This window comes from Triticum urartu, chromosome 3 (genome assembly GCF_003073215.2).
Source record: "Triticum urartu cultivar G1812 chromosome 3, Tu2.1, whole genome shotgun sequence".
Taxonomy (NCBI): Eukaryota; Viridiplantae; Streptophyta; class Magnoliopsida; order Poales; family Poaceae; genus Triticum; species Triticum urartu.
The window spans coordinates 297,911,298-297,930,426 of NC_053024.1; positions in this window are offsets into that span (position 1 = coordinate 297,911,298).

Below are 19,129 nucleotides of genomic sequence, written 5' to 3' on the forward strand. Positions count from 1 at the left end.
AATGACGAGATCTATATCTACCGCCATATAGATAAAAGGATCCTGTCTACATCATGTCATCCTTCTTATTGCATTACTCTGTTTTCCATGAACTTAATACACTAGATGCATGCTGGATAGCGGTCGATGTGTGGAGTAATAGTAGTAGATGCAGGCAGGAGTCGGTCTACTAATCTTGGACGTGATGCCTACGTAATGATCATTGCCTGGATATCGTCATAATTATTTGATGTTCTATCAATTGCCCAAGAGTAATTTTTTTACCCACCATTTGCTATTTTCCTCAAGAGAAGCCACTAGTGAAACCTACGGCCCCTGGGTCATATTTCTCATATATTTGCCTTTGCGATCTACTTTTTCCTTGCTTTTATTTTCAGATCTATTAAAACAAAAATCCAAATATACCTTGATGAAATTTATTTTATTTAGCGTTCGATCTATCAATATATACAACTTTCTCCTGTCACACGCCAATTTCTGACGCCGTTACCCAAAAGGGAATGACAACCCCTTTAACTCGTCGGGTGCGAGGTGTTGTTATTTGTGTGCAGGGGTTGTTTACGTTGTGTTGCTTGGTTCTCCTACTGGTTCGATACCTTGGTTTCATAACTGAACGAAATACTCTATCGTCACTGTGCTACATCATCCCTCCCTCTCCGGGGAAATACCAATGTAGTTCTAGCTGCCATCACTATGTTGCATCATCCCTTCCTCTTTGGGGAAATATTGACGTAGTTCAAGCCGCATCAGGAGGGGGGAGGCCACCGACAGCGAGCTATGGGAGAGACGAGGCAGTGTGTGCGTGGCGGCGATGGAGATGTGGGAGACAAGGGAGGGGATGGACCGGGATTGGGTTTGCTTTTTTTCTTCCATTTTTTGTGTTTTAGATTTATTTCTGAAAGTGGAGGGAGGGCTGAGCCTTCTAGGCGCGCGCGCGACCCAAAATTTCCCCTCATTTGGACCAAAGTGAGGAGGGTTGAGAGACATCGGATCTGTTTGTTGGGGAACATAGTAATTTCAAAAAAAATCATATGCACACGAAAGATCATGGTGATGCATAGCAACGAGAGGGGAGAGTGTGTCCACGTACCCTCGTAGACGGAAAGCGGAAGCGTTAGCACAACGCGGCTGATGTAGTCGTACGTCTTCACGATCCGACCGATCAAGTACCGAACGCATGGCACCTCCGAGTTCTGCACACGTTCAACTCGATGACGTCCCTCGAAATCCAATCTAGCCGAGCTTTGAGGTAGAGTTCCGTCAGCACGACGGCATGGTGACGATGTTGATGTTCTACCGTCGCAGGGCTTCGCCTAAGCACCGCTATGATATTATCGAGGTGGAATATGGTGGGGAGGGGCACCGCACACGGCTAAAAGATCCAAGAGATCAATTGTTGTCTCTCCAAGGGGTGCCTCCCTCCCCGTATATAAAGGAGTGGAGGAGGAGGAGGGGGCCGGCCACCCTAGGCGCGCCCCAACAGGAGTCCTACTCCCACCGGGAGTAGGACTCCCCCTTTCCATGTGGGAGTAGGAAAGGAGAGGGAAGGAGAGAGAGGGGGAAAGGAAAGGGGGGCGCCGCCCCCTCCTTGTCCAATTCGGACTGGGGGGAGGGGCGCGCGGCTGCCCTTTGGCCGCCCCTCCTCTTCTCCATTAGGGCCCAATAAGCCCATTAGTCTCCCGGGGGGTTCCGGTAACCCCCCGGTACTCTGGTATATGCCCGAAACTCCCCAAAACAATTATGGTGTCCAAACATAGTCGTCCAATATATCGATGTTTATGTCTTGACCATTTCAAGACACCTCATCATATCCGTGATCATATCCGGGACTCCGAACTACCTTCGGTACATCAAAAACCATAAACTCATAATATAACCGTCATCAAACTTTAAGCATGCGGATTCTACGGGTTCGAGGACTATGTATACATGACTGAGACACGTCTCTGTTCAATAACCAATAGCAGAACCTGGATGCTCATATTGGCTCCTACATATTCTACGAAGATCTTTATCGGTCAAACTGCATAACAACATACGTTGTTCCCTTTGTCATCGGGATGTTACTTTACCGAGATTTGATTGTTGGTATCTCAATACCTAGTTCAATCTCATTACCGGCAAGTCTTTTTACTCGTTTCGTAACACATCATCCTGCAACTAACTCATTAGTTGCAATGCTTGCAAGGCTTAAGTAATGTGTATTACCGAGTGGGCCCAGAGATACCTCTCCGACAATCGGAGTGACAAATCCTAATCTCGAAATACGCCAACCCAACAAGTACCTTTGGAGACACCTGTAGAGCACCTTCATAATCACCCAGTTACGTTGCGACATTTGGTAGCACACAAAGTGTTCCTCCGGTATTCGGGAGTTGCATAATCTCATAGTCATATGAACATGTATAAGTCATGAAGAAAGCAATAGCAACAAACTAAACGATCAAGTGCTAAGCTAACGGAATGGGTCAAGTCAATCACATCATGCTCCTAATGATGTGATCCCGTTAATGAAATGAAAAATCTTTGTCTATGGCTAGGAAACATAACCATCTTCGATCAACGAGCTAGTCAACTAGAGGCATACTAGTGACACTCTGTCTATGTATTCACACATGTATCATGTTTCTGGTTAATACAATTCTAGCACGAATAATAAACATTTATCATGATATAAGGAAATGAATAATAACTTTATTATTGCCTCTAGGGCATATTTCCTTCAGTCTCCCACTTGCACTAGAGTCAATAATCTAGATTACACAGTAATGATTCTAACACCCATGGAGCCTTGGTGTTGATCATGTTTTGCCCGTGGAAGAGGCTTAGTCAATGGGTCTGCAACATTCAGATCCATATGTATCTTGCAAATCTCTAAGTCTCCCACATGGACTTGATCCCGGATGGAATTGAAGCGTCTCTTGATGTGCTTGGTTCTCTTGTGAAATCTGGATTCCTTTGCCAAAGCAATTGCACCAGTATTGTCACAAAAAAATTTCATTGGACCCGATGCATTAGGTATGTCACCTAGATCGGATATGAACTCTTTCATCCAGACTCCTTCATTTGCTGCTTCCAAAGCAGCTATGTACTCCGCTTCACATGTAGATCCCACTACGACGCTTTTCTAGAACTGCACCAACTGATAGCTCCATCATTTAATAAAATCAGGTATCCAGTTTGCGATTTAGAATCATCTGGATCAGTGTCAAAGCTTGCATCGACGTAACCATTTATGATGAGCTCTTTGTCACCTCCATAAACGAGAAACATATCCTTCGTCCTTTTCAGGTATTTCAGGATGTTCTTGACCGCTGCCCCGTGATCTACTCCTGGATTACCTTGGTACCTCCCTGCTAAGCTAATAGCAAGGCACACATCAGGTCTGGTACACAACATTGCAGACATGATAGAGCCTATGGCCGAAGCATAGGGAACATCTTTCATTTTCTCTCTATCTTCTGTAGTGGTCGGGCATTGAGTCTTACTCAACTTCACACCTTGTGACACTGGTAAGAACCCTTTCTTTGCTTGATCCATTTTGAACTTCTTCAAAACTTTGTCAAGGTATGTGCTTTGTGAAAGTCCAATTAAGCATCTCGATCTACCTCAATATATAAGCAGCTTCACCGAGGTCTTTCATTCAAAAAACTCTTATTCAAATATCCTTTTATGCTATCCAGAAATTCTATATCATTTCCGATCAACAATATGTCATCCACATATAATATCAGAAATGCTACAGAGCTCCCACTCACTTTCTCGTAAATACAGGCTTCTCCAAAAGTCTGTATAAAACCATATGCTTTGATTACACTATCAAAACGTTTATTCCAACTCCGAGAGGCTTGCACCAGTCCATAATTGGATCGCTGGAGCTTGCACACTTCGTTAGCTCCCTTTGGATCGACAAAACCTTCCGGTTGCATCATATACAACTCTTTTTCCAGAAATCCATTTAGGAATGCAGTTTTGACATCCATTTGCCAAATTTCATAATCATAAAATGCGGCAATGCTAGCGGTAAATCGGTAAGAGACATCATAGATCGCACCATATCTAGTAAAGTGCGATTACAACGTTCAGACACACCATTACATTGTGGTGTTCCGGGTGGAGTGAGTTGCGAAACTATTCTGCATTGGTTCAAATGTAGACCAAACTCGTAACTCAAATATTCTCCTCCACGATCAGATTGTAGAAACTTTATTTTCTTGTTACGACAATTTTCAACTTCACTCTAAAATTCTTTGAACTTTTCAAATGTTTCATACTTATGTTTCATTAAGTAGATATACCCATATCTGCTTAAATCATCCGTGAAGGTGAGAAAATAACAATACCCGCCACGAGCCTGAACATTCATTGGACCGCATACATCAGTATGTATGATCTCCAACAAATCAGTTGCTCGCTCCATAGTTCCGGAGAACGGCGCTTTAGTAATTTTGCCCATGCGGCATGGTTCGCAAGTACCAAGTGATTCATAATCAAGTGATTCCAAAAGTCCATCGGTATGGAGTTTCTTCATGCGCTTTATACCAATATGACCCAAACGGCAGTGCCACAAATAAGTTGCACTATCATTATCAACTCTGCATCTTTTGGCTTCAACTTATGAATATGTGTATCAATACTATCGAGATTCATCAAAAATAGACCACTCTTTAAGGGTGCATGACCATAAAATATATTACTCATATAAATAGAACAACCATTATTCTCAGATTTAAATGAATAGCCATCCCGCATTAAACAAGATCCAGATATAATGTTCATGCTCAACGATGGCACCAAATAACAATTATTTAGGTCTAAAACTAATCCCAAAGGTAGTGTGCCGACGGCGATCACATCGACTTTGGAACCATTTCCCACGTGCATCGTCACCTCGTCCTTAGCCAGTGTTCGCTTAATCCATAGTCCCTGTTTCGATTTGCAAATATTAGCAACAGAACCAGTATCAAATACCTAGGTGCTACTGCGAGCTCTGGTAAGGTACACATCAACAACATGTATATCACATATACCTTTGTTCACCTTGCCATCCTTCTTATCCGCCAAATACTTGGGGCAGTTCTGCTTCCAGTGACTAGTCTGTTTGCAGTAGAAGCACTCAGTCTCAGGCTTAGGTCCAGACTTGGGTTTCTTCTCCTGAGCAGCAACTTGTTTGCTGTTCTTCTTGAAGATCCCCTTCTTCTTCCCTTTGCCCTTTTTCTTGAAACTGGCGGTCCTATTGACCATCAACACTTGATGCTCCTTTTTGATTTCTACCTCCGCAGCCTTTAGCATTGCGAAGATCTCGGGAATTGTCTTATTCATCCCTTGCATATTATAGTTCATCATGAAGATTTTGTAGCTTGGTGGCAGTGAATGAAGAACTCTGGCAATGACACTATCAATAGGAAGATTAACACCCAGTTGAGTCAAGTGATTATGATACCCAGACATTTTGAGTATATGCTCACTAACAGAACTATTCTCCTCCATCTTGCAGCTATAGAACTTATTGGATGCTTCATATCTCTCAATCCGGGCATTTGCTTGAAATATTAACTTCAACTTCTGGAACATCTCATATGCTCCATGACGTTCAAACCGTCGTTGAAGTCCCGGTTCTAAGCCGTAAAGCATGGCACACTGAACTATCGAGTAGTCATCAGCTTTGCTCTGCCAGGTGTTCATAACATCTGGTGTTGCTCCTGCAGTAGGTTTGGCACTTAGCGGTTATTCCAGGACGTAATTCTTTTGTGCAGCAATGAGGATAATCCTCAAGTTACGGACCTAGTCCGTGTAATTGCTACCATCATCTTTCAACTTTGCTTTCTCAAGGAGCGCATTAAAATTCAATGGAACAATAGCACGAGCCATCTATCTAGAACAAACATAGACATGCAAAATACTATCAGGTACTAAGTTCATGATAAATTTAAGTTCAATTAATCGTATTACTTAAGAACTCCCACTTAGATAGACATCTCTCTAATCATCTAAGTGATCACGTGATCCAAATCAACTAAACCATAACCGATCATCACGTGAAATGGAGTAGTTTTCAATGGTGAACATCATTATGTTGATCATATCTACTATGTGATTCACGCTCGACCTTTTGGTCTCAGTGTTCTGAGGCCATATCTGCATGTGCTAGGCTCGTCAAGTTTAACCTGAGTATTCTGCGTGTGCAAAACTGGCTTGCACCTGTTGTCACGATCATCACGTCGTGTCTGGGCACGACAAACTTTGGCAATGGTGCATACTCAGGGAGAACACTTTTATCTTGAAATTTAGTGAGAGATCATTTTATAATGCTACCGTCAATCAAAGCAAAATAACATGCATAAAAGATAAACATCACATGCAATCAATATAAGTGATATGATATGGCCATCATCATCTTGTGCTTGTGATCTCTATCTCCGAAGCATCCTCATGAAGACCATCGTCACCAGCGCGACACCTTGATCTCCATCGTAGCATCGTTGTCGTCTCGCCAACTATTGCGTCTACGACTATCGCTACCGCTTAGTGATAAAGTAAAGCAATTACAGGGCGATTGCATTGCATACAATAAAGCGACAACCATATGGCTCCTGCCAGTTGCCGATAACTCGGTTACAAAACATGATCATCTCATACAATAAAATATAGCGTCGTGTATTGACCATATCACATCACAACATGCCCTGCAAAAACAAGTTAGATGTCCTCTACTTTGTTGTTGCAAGTTTTACATGGCTGTTACGGGCTGAGCAAGAACCGTTCTTACCTACACATCAAAACCACAACGATAGTTCGTCAAGTTAGTGTTGTTTTAACCTTCTCAAGGACCGGGCATAGCCACACTCGGTTCAACTAAAGTTGGAGAAAATGACACCCGCCAGCCACCTGTGTGCGAAGCACGTCGGTAGAACCAGTCTCGCGTAAGCGTACGCGTAATGTCGGTCCCGGCCGCTTCATCCAACAATACCGCCGAACCAAAGTATGACATGCTGGTAAGCAGTATGACTTGTATCGCCCAAAACTCACTTGTGTTCTACTCATGCATATAAAACCTGGCTCTGGTACCACTATTGGGGAACATAGTAATTTCAAAAAAATTCCTACGCACACGCAAGATCATGGTGATGCATAGCAACGAGAGGGGAGAGTGTGTCCACGTACCCTCGTAGACCAAAAGCGAAAGCGTTAGCACAACGCGGTTGATGTAGTCGTACGTCTTCACTATCCGACCGATCAAGTACCGAACGCACGGTACCTCCGAGTTCTGCACACGTTCAACTCGATGACATCCCTCAAACTCCGATCTAGCCGAGCTTTGAGGGAGAGTTCCTTCAGCACGACGGCGTGGTGACGATGTTGATGTTCTAACGTCGCAGGGCTTCGCCTAAGCACCGCAACGATATTACCGAGGTGGACTATGGTGGAGAGGGGCACCGCACACGGCTAAAAGATCCAAGAGATCAATTGTTGTGTCTCCAAGGGGTTCCTCCCTCCCCGTATATAAAGGAGTGGAGGAGGAGGAGGGGGCCGGCCACCCTAGGTGCGCCCCATGAGCGAGTAGGAGAGGAGAGGGAAGGAGACAGAGGGGGCAAGGAAAGGGGGGTGCCCCCTCCTTTTCCAATTCGGACTGGGGGCGCGCGGCTGCCCTTTGGCCGCCCCTCCTCTTCTCCATTAGGGCCCAATAGGCCCATTAGTCTCCCCGGGGGTTCCGGTAACACCCCGGTACTCCGGTATATGCCCGAAACTCCCCAAAACCATTCCGGTGTCCGAACATAGTCGTCCAATATATAGATCTTTATGTCTCGACCATTTTGAGACTCATCGTCATGTCTGTGATCATATCCGGGACTCCGAACTACCTTCGGTACATCAAAAACCATAAACTCATAATATAACTGTCATCGAACTTTAAGCATGCAGACCCTATGGGTTCGAGAACTATGTAGACATGACCGAGACACGTCTCCGGTCAATAACCAATAGCGGAACCTGGATGCTCATATTGGCTCCTACATATTCTACGAAGATCTTTATCGGTCAAACCGCATAACAACATACGTTGTTCCCTTTGTCATCGGTATGTTACTTGCCCGAGATTTGATCGTCGGTATCTCAATACCTAGTTCAATCTTGTTACCGACAAGTCTCTTTAATTGTTCCGTAACACATCATCCCGCAACTAACTCATTAGTTGCAATGCTTGCAAGGCTAAAGTGATGTGTATTACCGAGTGGGCCCAGAGATACCTCTCCGACAATCGGAGTGACAAATCCTAATCTCGAAATACACCAATGCAACAAGTACCTTCGGAGACACCTGTAGAGCACCTTTATAATCACCCAGTTACGTTGTGACGTTTGGTAGCACACAAAGTGTTCCTCTGGTAAACGGGAGTTGCATAATCTCATAGTCATAGGAACATGTATAAGTCGTGAAGAAAGCAATAGCAACAAACTAAACGATCAAGTGCTAAGCTAACAGAATGGGTCAAGTCAATCACATCATTCTCCTAACGATGTGATGTCGTTAATCAAATGACAATTCTTTGTCTATGGCTAGGAAACATAACCATCTTTGATCAATGAGCTAGTCAAGTAGAGGCATACTAGTGACACTCTGTTTGTCTATGTATTCACACATGTATCATGTTTCCGGTTAATACAATTCTAGCATGAATAATAAACATTTATCATGATATAAGGAAATAAATAATAACTTTATTATTGCCTATAGGGCATATTTCCTTCACTATTTGTTGTGACAGCTCAGCTCGGCTATTGTGGGGTGATCCGTGGGAAGAGTGTTTCTCTGTTCTGATTGGTTTGAGACATATATCATATAAAATACTAGTTTCTCAGTATTAAAAACATGAAGATTTGTGAAGCAGCTGCCAAGAATATCTTGCAAAATGGCACTACTAGAATTTTCACAAATATTAGACCATATTTTTTGAATGATCACCAACTTGTATGCATTTTTGATACTTTTAGCTATTTTCAGCCATTTAACGGTTTTCTACGAAATCAGTAGGAACATGGTTAAATTTGAACTATAGCTACTTCATAATTTACTCATAATTTTTTCCAAAAAATATTTTTAGACAAATAAGTATGTATCTATAATACCTAATTGATCCCTACTACACCTAATTCTCTTAACATGCAACCCTCCACATCATCATTGTGCCATGTCAGCATTCTCACTAGCCTATTTCTCAATTTTTTACTAGAGAAAACAATTCAATAGTGGGCCTTTTATTTAAAAAAGTTGAGAAAGGTAAGTGATACGACGCCTCAATTACCTCCCCAGCGATTCCCTAATTCCTTGGCTCTCTTCATCTTCTCCGGTAGAGTCTGGCTGCCAGCCTCCCCACGCCGGCGTTCAAAGCTCTGCATCGTGTCATTATATGTGACCTAGTTCCTAGGAAAAATAATAAACTTTTACTATGAAAAATTTCTTTAAAAAGTGTTCTCAGAAACAAGCTATCATGTGTGAAGATTCATGGCTTTCAAGCCAAATGATCAATCTTATGGCCACATTCATCGTATAGTTTGTTCAAATGATCTCATATTGTGCACAAGGGTTGAACTTGGAAAGGAAAACAATGTCACCTAAGGAAGTTTTCATTTTCTTTGGACGAAACAACCGGTTTCCATTTTTTGAGTCCCCAAAATGAGTTTTTTTATGAAGGACATATCGTGTATTTCTTGCAAAATTGGAGCAAACAAATTTCTAAAATGTTAGTACATATTTAATGTACAATTGACCAAATGATTTGGTCTCAAAAACTTTGATCCACCTCTAGTGAAAAAGACAAATGTCCACCGATTCAGTAGGAAGTGGGTCAAATTTGAACAACGGCTGCCTCATACTTTGCTCTTTTTTCCAAAAATGTACATAAGTATCTATTTAATCATAGAAACACCAAAAAATTCCAAGATTCAACCACTAGCTAGGAACGTTCATGCCCGCCGTTTTGACCGCATTTTGAAACGGGAATGAAAATTCAAAAAAATCAAAAAAGTTGGAAAACCTACGCATTGTGTCATTATATGTGACCAGGTTACCAGGCGAAATAATAAACTTGTAATATGACAACTATTTTAAAAAAATGTTCTCAGAAACGAGCTATCATGTGTGAAGATTCATGGCTTTCAAGCCAAGTAATCAATCTCATGGCCACATTCATGTCATAGTTTGTTCAAATAATCTCATATTGTGCACAAAGGTGCATCTTGCAATGGCAAACAATGTTGCGTAAGGAAGTTTTCATTTTCTAAGGACCTACCATATATTTGTTGCCAAATTGGACCAAATAAATTCTCTAAAATATTAGGACATTGTTAATGTACAATTGACCAGTAGGTGTCAAAAGGTTAGATCCACCTCTAGTGAGAAAGAAAATTTTCACTCGATTCAGTAGGAAGTGGGTCAAATTTGTACTGCATCTGCCTCATAGTTTGCTCTGTATTTTTTCAAAAATCATTTATAGGTACATAAGTATCTATTTAATTATAGAAACACCAAAACTTTTCCATTATTCAGCCACTAGCTAGGAACGGTCATGCCTGCCATTTTGAATGCATTTTGAAATGGGCATGAAAAATAAATAAATAAATAAATAAATAATTGGAACCTTTCTATTGTGTCATTATATGTTACCAAGTTACCAGGAAAAATAATAAACTTGTAATACGACAATTACTTTCAAAAAGTGTGTAGCGACCCGACCCGAATGGATCAAGTCTCTGTGCTCCGGTGTCATCCCTGGATCAGTAATGCTGACACCACACAATACTTCGAAGGATTTATAGTAGAGTAGCAATCACACACTTATTACATCGAGTGTCTCAAAAGAGAACTTATTACAATAAATATGGCTTAAGGCCATCTAATAACGATAACAGCGGAAGACTTGGAAGATAAGTGAGTCCATCAACTCCAACGGCATCACTGAGTATAGAACCACGACCTAAAAGCACCTTAATCGTCGTCTGAAAAGTCTGCAACATTAACGTTGCAGCCCGAGAACGGGTCAGCACATGGAATATGCCGGCAATGTAACACATAGAGAGTAATGAACAGTAATGAGCTATACTATATGCATGTATGGCTGGTGGAAAGCTCTATGGTTATAGTTTTGCGTAAAGCCAGTTTTTCCCTACTGCAAAGGAATAAATTTTATTTAGCTATCATGGTAGTTGAACATCGAGAATGGTTGACAGCATTCCGATCCCAATTAAGTGAACATTAAAAACCCAACAATGTTAATTAGAAGTAACATGATGAGATTCACACGATCTTCAAGTACTAGATACTCAAGTTGTCCATAACCGGGGACACGGCTAATCATGATTAGTTTATTACACTCTGCAGAGGTTTGCGCACTTTTCCCCACAAGACTCGATCGCCTCCGTTTGTTTTCTCGCACTACATGGTGTTTGAGAAGACGGATGACCGAGACATAGTCTTTCAGAAGCACTAGCACCTTACGATCGGGTAGACCGTACCACCTACATCCCCTACATCTGCTAGTCTACCACTGTAAGAGTTCGCACAACTTAATCAACTATGCCAGAGCCCATAATGGCTTGTGGCTGCACACGGAAGTTACTAGCATGAATGATCTTATGATCCCTTTGAGCCTGGGTGGCGGTCCAAAGAAAAACAGGCAAGTCCTGATAGAAACCAGGTGCCTCAATCCACCCAGATGTGTGTTTAAGTTGCCACCTTAGATAAACCATTAAAATTAACAAACTCACATCTGTCATGGATATCACTCACCCAATCCACGTCTACTAGCATAGCATGGCACAATAGGCAAACGTAGAAGTAACTCCCAAAGGTTTCATAATACACAGGTATTAGGTACTACCTCATCTACTTCCCATCCCATAATTTAATTAGATCCTAATCATGCAGTGTGTGAAGATTGATCTAATGCAATAAAACTGGGTTGTAGAAAAGGTATGATCAAAGTGTTACTTGCCTTGCTGATGATCAGCGAAACCTAGAGATTCGAAGTAACAGGCGGCGCACTCCGGGTAATCTATCGCAAACAAACAACAAGCATACAATAAGTACTCATCTAATGCACAGGTAAAACTCGAACAAGAGATCGAACTAGAAAGTTCAACTTAAGAACTCCGGTTGCAAAATGAAAACGAACCGAACAAAGCAACGGAAAACAAAACGGCGGAAGAAAACAACTCGGTTCTAGCAAGTTGAAACTAGGTCAAATTTTACCGTGGCAAAAACTTGTTTAAGTTGATTAGTCGGAACGGCGGTTTCGAAACGAAACTCCAGGCGCTTGAGTCACCTGATTCCGATAAATGAGCGAGAAGATAAACTAAAACGAAGATCGGATCTGAAGTCGCGATCAGAAAATCGCGGAATAAATCCGACGAAAAAGAAAACGAAGAACGGTTAAACGAACGGATGTTCGTTAACCGAGAATAACCGGTGATCACGTTCGTTAAGACGAACGGTCCGGCGAACACTCGCTAAACAACTAAACTGAAAAAAAAATGAAAAACCGATCTAGGGTTTCGAAAAAACCGAAACAACGAAACGAAAAGAAACCGGAACGGTTCTTTTAAAAAAAACTGAACCGAGGGGAGGGTGGCGCGGCGCGGGGCTACATCGACGAGGGGCTCTGACAGGCGGGGCTTGGCGGCGGGGCAGCGAGGCGAGGCGGGCGCGGGCGGCAGGCGGCGGCGCGGCGGGGCGGCAGGCGGGGCGGCGGCGGCGCGGCGCTGCGGTCTGCTGCTGCTGCGGGGCGGCGGGGTGGTGTGGGGAGGAGAGGGGGGGCTGGGTATTTAAAGGGGGGAGGAGACTTGGGGTAGGGGGCAAGGCAAGGGGCGGCGGCGGCAGAGTCCGGATCGGACTCGGCGGCGGCGGCGGCGTTGCGCGCGGGCGCGCGCGAGGAGGAGGGCGGCTGGGCCTTGGCCTAGGCGGGCGTGACGCTATTTTTTTTAAATAGTTATGCGCGCAGAAAAACAAAGAAAAGAAAATCTAAACGAACTCCAAAATTCCCGAAGTAAATTTTCCCCGACTCCTAAAAATGAGTCGAACAAAAAGAACTTTACACGGGGCCTAGATGCAATTTTTGAAAACGCGCATTTTTCCCTAATCCAAATAAAATGCAAATAAACTCCGGAAAATCCAAAATTTGATTTATTTATTAAATCTTCATTTTTCCTAAATCTAGGAAATTCATATTATTCCCCTCTCTCATATTTTTGATATTGGAAAAATAACTGAAGATGAAATAAATAAAATCAAATGATCCTCTTTTCAAAATTTGAGAAAACTCAAATATGAAAATAACGAAATCTCCAACTCTCTCCGAGGGTCCTTGAGTTGCGTGAAATTTCTAGGATCGGCCAAAATGCAAGAAAATATGATATGCATGATGATCTAATGTATAACATTCTGAATTGAAAATTTGGGATGTTACAAACCTACCCCCCTTAAGATGAATCTCGCCCTCGAGATTCGGGTTGGCTAGAAAATAGGTGAGGGTGGTCCTTGAGCAAATCTTCTTCTCTCTCCCAGGTGGCTTCATCCTCTGAGTGGTGGTTCCATTGAACTTTGCAAAACTTGATAACCTTGCTGCGGGTAACTCTGCTGGCATAATCGAGAATCTTGACTGGTTTCTCCTCATACGTCAAGTCATTCTTCAACTGAATCGCTTCAAGCGGCACTGTATCTCTTAGTGGTACCTCCGCCATCTTGGCGTGACATTTCTTCAGCTGAGAAACATGGAATGCATCATGAACTCCTGACAGTCCCTCTGGTAATTCCAACTTATAAGCGACTTCTCCCATACGTTGCAAGATCTTATACGGTCCAACGAAACGCGGTGCTAATTTTCCCTTAACTCCAAAGCGCTTAACTCCTCGAAGTGGGGATACTCGAAGATAAACTCTGTCTCCGGTTTCGTAAACTGTCTCCTTGCGTTTAGAATCTGCGTAGCTCTTTTGCCTGGACTGGGCTACCTTGAGCCTATCGCGAATCAACTTAACTTCCCGTTCAGACTCCTTAATCAAATCTGGTCCAAAGAACTGACGGTCTCCAACTTCGCCCCATGACAACGGTGTCCTGCACCTCCTTCCGTATAAAGCTTCAAAAGGGGCCATCTTCAAACTGGTCTGATAGCTATTATTGTAAGAGAACTCTGCATATGGCAAATTATCGTCCCAACTAGATCCATAATCTAGCGCACAAGCTCTCAGCATATCCTCCAAAATCTGATTGACTCTCTCGGTCTGTCCATCTGTCTGCGGATGAAAAGCTGTACTAAATTCTAGCTTAGTACCCAAAGTCTCATGCAACTGATTCCAAAACTTTGAGGTAAATTGGGTTCCTCTATCTGATACAATACTCCTCGGAACTCCATGCAAACAAATGATTCTAGTCATGTATATCTTTGCCAACTTAGCACTGGTGTAAGTGGTCTTAACTGGAATGAAATGTGCTACCTTCGTCAAACGATCAACTACTACCCATATCGAGTCATAGCCTTCCTTCGTCCTGGGTAGTCCTGTGATAAAATCGATGCCTATCTTATCCCACTTCCATTCGGGTATCGGCAATGGTTGTAACAATCCGGCTGGCTTCTGATGTTCTGCCTTCACTCTATGACATACGTCACAAACTGCTACATATGCTGCAATATCCTTCTTTGTTCCGGTCCACTAGAATTTTTCCTTCAAATCTAAATACATCTTGGTATTTCCTGGGTGAATCGAATACGGTGAATCATGTGCCTCTTGCAGAATCAACCTTCTGATCTCCGGGTCATTTGGCACATAAACACGGTCCTCAAACCATAGGGTATCATGCTCATCCTCACGAAATCCCTTTGATTTTCCTTCGCTCATTTTCTCTTTTATAGAAGCAATTTCCTTGTCAGATTGCTGAGCTTCTCTGATTTTATCCATCAATGTTGACTAAATCTCCAATGCTGCCACATAGGCTCTCGGAACTATCCCAAACATAGCTCACAAAGGTTTTCTGCTAACTCCTTGGGTATTTCTTCCGTCATTAGTGTATTGACATGGCTCTTACGGCTCAATGCGTCAGCTACTACATTAGCTTTTCCGGGATGGTAATGCAATCTCATATCATAATCCTTGATGAGCTCCAACCATCTCCTTTCTCTGAGATTCAACTCCTTCTGCGTGAAAATGTACTTCAAACTCTTGTGATCCGTGTACACCTCACAATGATTTCCAATGAGGAAATGTCTCCATGTCTTTAATGCATGCACTACGGCTGCTAACTCCAAATCATGCGTAGCATAATTCAATTCGTGAGACTTCAGTTGTCGTGAATCATACGAAACAACTCTCCCTTCCTGCATAAGCACTGCTCCAAGTCCTCGACGTGAAGCGTCGCAATACACCTCATAATCCTTGGTTTGATCTGGCAAAATCAACACTGGTGAGGTAACCAAACGTTTCTTCAATTCCCGAAAACTAGCCTCACACTCCTCAGTCCATTTGAACTTAGTATCCTTCTTCAGCAACTCCGTCATAGGCTTTGCAATCTTTGAAAAGTTCTCAATAAATCTCTAGTAGTATCCTGCGAGTCCAAGAAAACTCCGGATCTCTCCAACTGCTGTTGGTGCTTCCCACTTGGTCACAGTTTCAACTTTAGTGGGATCTACAGCTATACCTTCTCCAGATATAACGTGTCCAAGGAATCCTACTTCCTTCAACCAAAACTCACATTTGCTGAACTTGGCATATAATTGATGTTCCCTTAGTTTCTCCAAAACCAAACGCAAATGTTCCTTATGCTCCTCTTCATTCCTTGAATAAACCAGGATATCATCGATGAACACTACGACGAACTTATCGAAAAACTCCATAAACACCTTGTTCATCAGGTTCATAAAATAGGCAGGCGCGTTAGTCAGTCCAAATGACATAACGGTATACTTGTACAATCCGTATCTCGTGGTGAATGCTGTATTAGGTATGTCCTGCTCTCGAATCTTCAACTGATGGTACCCTGATCGTAAATCGATCTTGGAAAACACTTTAGCTCCTTGCAAACGATCAAATAGATCATTAATCATTGGTAGTGGGTACTTGTTCTTGATGGTTACTTCATTTAATCCACGGTAGTCAACAACCATCCTTAATGATCCATCCTTCTTCTCCACTAGAAGTACGGGTGATCCCCAAGGCGAAGAACTTGGGCGAATGTAACCTTTCTCCAGTAACTCCTTAATCTGATTCTTAATTTCCACCAAATCCTTTGCTGGCATCCTATATGGTCTCTTTGATATTGGCCCAGTGCCTGGCAATAACTCAATCAAAAACTCAATGGCTCTATCCGGTGGCATGCCTGGCAACTCTTCTGGAAATACATCAGGAAAATCCCTTACCACTAGTACTTCCTCCTGCACAACTCCTGTTAGGCAATTTACTTGTGTCCTTTTTGGCACATGCCGGGATACATACTTGATCCTTCTTCCTTCTGGTGTGGTAAGCAAAATTGATTTACTAGCACACTCAATATTCCCTTCATACTTTGATAACCAATCCATGCCTAATATCACATCCAATCCTTGAGATTCCAATACTATTAGGTCTGAGGGAAACACATAGTTACCAATCCTTAATGGTAACCGATCACACCATCGTCTAGCCATATACTCCGCTCCTGGTGAGCTTACTAACATGGGTGACCTAAGGGCTTGGGTTGGCAGGTTATATTTATCCACAAATCCCCTTGATATGTATGAATGCGATGCACCAGTATCAAAAAGAACAAGTGCAGTAAATGACTTAACCAAAAACTTACCGATTACTGCATCAGGCTGATCTTCAACCTCTCCACGCTAACGTGGTTCACTTGTCCCCTATTGAAAGGGTTCGGCTTCTTCCCAGAGCTTCCATTGCCATTTCCATTCTGGCCTTCAGGACATTCATTGGCATAATGTCCGGTCTTCGAACACTTGAAACAGGTGACTTGACTCAGATCTCTCTTGGCTGGGGTTGATGGGGTGGTACGGTTCTGGCCGTTGCTTCCTCCATTCCCATTACCATTTTTGTGGCCATTATGGTTGTGCGAACTACCTCCTCCATGGGTATGCTGAAACTGAACTCCCGGTTTAGGGGTAAAACGGGGCTTCTGCTGGGCTCCAGAGTTATACTTCCCATGTCCATACTTCCTCTTGCGGTTCTCAATCTGCTGTTGCTTCCCTTCAATCATGATGGCATGATCTACCAACTCCTGGTAGTTGTTGAAACTTGCTACCATCAACTACATGCTTAGCTCATCATTCAGTCCTTCCAGAAACTTCTCCTGCTTAGCTGCATCCGTAGCAACGTCATCTGAGGCATAACGTGCTAACTTGCTGAAGTCGTCAACGTACTGGCCAACTGTCCTTCCTCCTTGGCGTAAGTTGTGAAACTCACGCTTCTTCATGGCCATAGCTCCTGCTGAAACATGGGCAGTGCGGAAAGCTTGCTGAAACTGATCCCATGTGACAGTGTCAACTGGGTAAGTGGCTGTGAAATTCTCCCACCATGTTGCTGCGGGTCTGTCAAGCTGATGTGCGGCAAACTTCACTTTCTCACCATCTGTGCATCCTGCAGTGGTTAACTCCCTTCCTATCTTGCGGAGCCAATCGTCTGCTACTATTGGCTCGGTGCTACTGGAAAACACCAGCGGATTCAGCCTAAGAAAACGGGCTAAGTGGTCAACATGTGGTGGTGGGTTGTTGTTGTTGTTGTTCTGCTGGTTCTGGACTAACAACTGCATCAATTGATTCTGCTGCTGGATCAACTGAGTGAGCTCCGGTGGAAATCCATTGTCACGTCTCGGAGGCATCTGAGGGTTTAGAAAAGACGAGAATTAAGAATAGAGTGAGGTCTAAAGAGAAAACACTACCCCAATGCACATGAGCAAATGCACACAAAATCACTTCATTCAAATCAAACAAGGGCATACAAACGGTCTAGAACTATCGCAAAAGTGCTCGAACTATAATGTATACATGGGGGAAATACTGCTCATATTTGGTGGTCATCTAGAAATTTGAATCGGTGGAAGACTCCATGATGTCTGCTCCAGCTTCGTCTTCAAAGTCGGGTTCACTTGGATCCGAATCGGTGTCGTCGAGGATGATGTAGTTGTCCGGACATGCGACGTACTTGTCTTCCCTCTTGGATGCTAACTTCCCCTTGAGTTCTTCAATCTCTTGCTTAAGATCGCCATTGTGCCTTGCTAGAGCTACGATTTCGTCCATGTAGTCCTTGCGTGTAGACTTCAGTTCTCCTTCTAGCTCGATGATCCTTGCCTTCGCATTCTTCAACTCTATCATATCATTGCACATCTGGTTCTCGTGGCGTCGAATGTGCTGGTTTAACTCCTGGATGAAAGCTGCAATGGATCTATCCTTCTTGGTGCTGACTATCTCCCATTGTCCATCTCGGCGTCCGCAAATCTGGTAGATAGTGTCCTTGAGGTCTTCTTGATAAACTTCTCCAATGCGTCCTATGGTGATATGAGCTGCCATGCTCTTTCCCAGACTCCAGGTTGGTGCACTGAAAATACTATCTATGGGCTTCGTGATTGGTGCAAATGTCCTTCCCGGAACGTGGGCTTGAATCTTCCAGTGCTCCTCTTCAGGAAGAGTGGCGTTGAAGGTCCCGGTGAAGCTTGGTAATCCAATGCTCAGGTACTTGGTGACTTCCTTCAAGTGAAATCCAAAAGGTGTGCCTTCATCCGGTTGAGCGTACTTGATCTTCGCGTTCGTCATCCTAAAAGAGTAGAAAAGATGAGGAGTTAGAAAATGAGAAGAGAATAGTGATCTATGGCTTTATCTTAGTGGTCGTGTCCTATAGTCAACCTGGCTCTGATACCATCTCTGTAGCGACCCGACCCGAATGGATCAAGTCTCTGTGCTCCGGTGTCATCCCTGGATCAGTAATGCTGACACCACACAGTACTTCGAAGGATTTATAGCAGAGTAGCAATCACACACTTATTACATCGAGTGTCTCAAAAGAGAACTTATTACAATAAATATGGCTTAAGGCCATCTAATAACGATAACAGCGGAAGACTTGGAAGATAAGTGAGTCCATCAACTCCAACGGCATCA